We start from the raw sequence: 3,982 nt of genomic DNA, 5'->3' as shown, positions 1-3,982 counted from the left end.
GTCAGTATCTTAACTCTTAGCCACAACCACATTTACCAACTTGTAAGCAACTGCAAGTATATATGAATGTGCTATGTGTATATATGTGTGGACGCTGAGTAGTGAGTACTTACCAGGAACGTTATCGGGTAAGCGAATCGTTGTCAGTCCGACGAACTTGACCCTGGCGTCTAAAGGGTCTGTCCTTGACACTTCAGGCTTGTCAGGGGCACCAAAGTCCTTCCAGGGACACCACAAACCTGTCAGGGGCACCTACGGCCTTGTAGGGGCACCACTGGCCTGCCAGGAAGCAGGGGCACCACAGGTCTAGCAAGTATACACGACAGGCCTGTCAGGGGCACAACGGGCCTGTTGGGCCCATGAGCACCCCTAGGGGCAGGGGCACCACAGTCCTTCCAGGGGCACCGCAGGCCTGTGAGGGGCACCAGCGGCCTAGCAGGGGCACCAGTCAACACAGGCCTGCCAGGGGCACCACAGACCTGCCAGGGGCACCAGAGGCCCGCCAGGAGCACCACCGACCTTGCATGGGTAACTTGGGCCTGTCAGGGGCACCACGGGCCTGTCGAGAGGCACTTCAGGCTTTTCAGGGGCACCATAGTCCTCTCCGGGCGCAGGGGCACCAGAGGCCTGCCAGGGGCACTACAGGTCTAGCAAGGGCACCACTGGTCTATCAGGGGCACCACGAGCCTGTCATAGCCAGGCATCTCAGGCTTGTCAATGCCCAGGGGCACCACAGGTCTGTGAGGGGCACCAGCGACCTAGCAGGGGCACCAGTCAACACAGGTCTGCCAGGGGCGCCACAGACCTGCCAGGGGCACCACAGACCTGCCAGGGGCACCACCGGCCTCGCAGGGGCACCTTGGGCCTGTCAGGGGCACCTCAGGCTTGTCAGGGCCCAGGGACACCACAGTCCTTCCAAGGGCACCGCAAGCCTGTCAGGGGCACCACAGGCCTGCCAGGGGCACCACAGGCCTAGCAAGGCACCACCGGCCTTGCAGGGGCGCCTCAGGCCTGTCAGGGGCACCACGTGCCTGCCGGGGACACTTCAGGCTTGTCAGGGGCGTTACAGTCCTGTCAGGGCCCAGGGGCACCAGGCCCGTGGTGTCCCTGCTAGGCCTGTGGTGCCCCTGTCAGGACTGTGATAACCCTGATAGGCCGGTGGTGCCCCTGGCAGGTCTTTGGGCCCCCGGGCCTCAAGGGGGGGCATGACCCATGTGACCCCCCCTTGGATCCGCCACTGGCTGAGCTGTAATATCAAGTAGAATAAATAACGTCAAAACGAAGAATAACTTGTTCTAAGCAGAGGGAGCCGAAATGCAACTCGATTTCCCCATATGAAACGATCCAGCTTACTTTTAGGTTCTCTCGTATGAATAAGCTGTATTGCAGTACATGATATGATATGATAACTATAGACGCATGATATGATATCTAGTATGACGTTATAGTATTTGTGCAGCATGATGTAAACAGTTTGGCAGTTTTATACAAAAAATAACGCAACAGTTCAACATCCCTGACTTGATTTTGTTGCGATTTTCAGAAGCCCAGCTTGGCTGCCGTTCCTTCACTATCGCAGCTGCTACCTTCTGGCGTCTGACGACTCTACGCTGGGCGGTCATCACGCCCGTGTGGCTCGATCGCCGCGTGACGACCCAGAACATCAGACACAACAACTGGTACTGGTCTGACTCCCAATCAGTCGCAGCGCAGAGACCCTCTGCGACCCAGGTTACCAGTGAGACACCTGAAGATGACGACTTCTTCTTCGAGTACATGTATCAACACCCAGACGGGAGCAGCAGCGCTATCCCCGAGTCGGAGGTCGAGAAACTGCGGGGAGAAATTGAGCTCGCCGAACGGCTGCTTGAGGTCAAGGGAGGGGTGTCGTTATCGGTTTCTATAAGACAGCCAGTGGGACCTGGAAGTGCTTCATCGCAAGGGCAAAATTTTTATGGCCTTTTCTCTCAGGGAGAACCTGATGGCCACTTTGTCTACCAATACGAATTCGAGTATCCAAATGGTACCATTGAGTCTGTCCCGGATAGTGAGCTGAGAGATTTCCTTTATGAAACAGAGACCACCCAACGACTCTTCCAGAGTGGCTCAGCTTTCCAGACTCCAGGGAACGAGGTGGGTGCGGGTTCCCAGCGGATTGCTAATCGCGTTCCATTCGTTCCTCAGACTGTGCCAGGGGTGGAGTCAGACAATATCTTCAGCGCGAGACTAACGACTCATCCTCAGAGTACTGCTGATCACATCGTTCTGCATCACGAGCCTCTCAACAACTCCGATCCTGACGAGTATTACGAATATAGTGCAGTTGATCTTCGGGCAGACCGAGCCTCCCAGCCCAGATCCCACGACAGCACCAGACACTTTCCTGAATGGCGAACTCACCACAGAAACGCCAACTACGACTTCACACTTCCCACTAACGACAGAACGAACCAGTTCTTTATCATCCGATGCAACGCCAGTCTATCCCATAACTGAGCCAACACCCTCTTCCGAACCTTCATCGCCATCATCTTCTTCTCATGCCAAATCCGTCGGAACTAGTGGCTCAAAAGACGAAGAACAGGTGGCCAAAGCTTTGGAAGCCTTCCATCGCCTTCGAGCCAACAACCCATTCCGTCTAAGCGTGACGAAGGATCTGAAACGGCGCCCACCATTTGGAAAGAAACGATTTGAGGACAAAACTGTGCAAGGAAATCCCTCGACACGTTGGAAAGGTGGACATCGCTTGTCTGACATCGTTGTACAGCAAGCTCTTTCTGACTCATTGGTCGCTGTTCCACAGTCAGCATCTTCGATGGCACATTCGCCGGAACCAGCGTCACCAGAAGCACCGCTGTCATCGTTTCAGTCACAGTCCCAGGAAACGTTCTCTGACCAGCAAACCGACACATTTGCACCCGAGACCATAGCAACTGCACACCAGCTAGAAATAACAACGCATTATCCTACCATTGAGTCAGACCTTACAACAATCTTTGATGGAGATGAGGAGGAACCAGAGGTCACAACGTTCCATCCACCAAATGATGACGCCTTCCTCCATTTGCTTGCTTCACGGCGGCGGGTACGTCCTTCGTCCGATACCTCACCTCTGAAACGTCCACAGCTAATATTTCCTTCGACAGATCCCCAAGAAATCCAGACTACCTTACCAAGGCCCATTGGTCAAAATCCAATCAACTCGCTAAGTCCTGACATCGAAGAACCGGTTAACATCCCTACATCTTCTGAAAATGGCGATAGAGGGTATGCCGACAACGAATCACGCTTTCCAGACAATCAGGAAGCTTCACAGAGCGTCCAGGGCAACAATGAAGGACAAGACACGGATGAAGAGGTGGAGTTAACGACACCGCAGCCGCTGGAGTATGACTTGGCACCCGAAGCAAGACCTGTTTTCCATCTGGAAAGAGAGTGAAAAAGATCAGGTTCGTTCGTCGGCGTCGTCCTCGCCCACGGGAAAATGTTGACCACATCAACGCCGGCAGCGCGCACACAGTCCTTCGTCACATTGTCGAGCATCTCCTGAATGACGCCAAAAGTTCCTTGCCGAGCGATGTTAGCAACAGCATTACTGTGGATGACGTCATGCACTCCATGCATTCTGTCTCAAACAAGATGAGTGCAATGGAGCCTGAGACTGGAACTGATGACAGCCACGATGAAGCCCACGATTTTCTGAAATTGGTGGTAAAAGATCTGCTCAAAGATGCACACGAAGATCACGAAGAACATCATTCGGGTGCCGATAACGTTCAAGGGAGTGAATCCTGGCCAACTCAAAATGTTCATGAAACTCTCAATCCCAGCCAGAATAACGCAGAGAAACAAAATCATCTCCATGTTAGTACGGCTCCTGGAAGACCAACAGATGCCAGAAGCACGGCGGTATACTCGGTGGCCTCTGGTACGAAACTAGAGAATGTATTGAGTGTCATCGATCCACAGGCGGCGGATATGG

This window comes from Amphibalanus amphitrite, unplaced genomic scaffold, assembly GCF_019059575.1.
Source record: "Amphibalanus amphitrite isolate SeventyFive unplaced genomic scaffold, NRLGWU_Aamphi_draft 001492F_arrow, whole genome shotgun sequence".
Classification (NCBI taxonomy): Eukaryota; Metazoa; Arthropoda; class Thecostraca; order Balanomorpha; family Balanidae; genus Amphibalanus; species Amphibalanus amphitrite.
Note: the sequence above shows the minus strand (reverse complement) of the source record.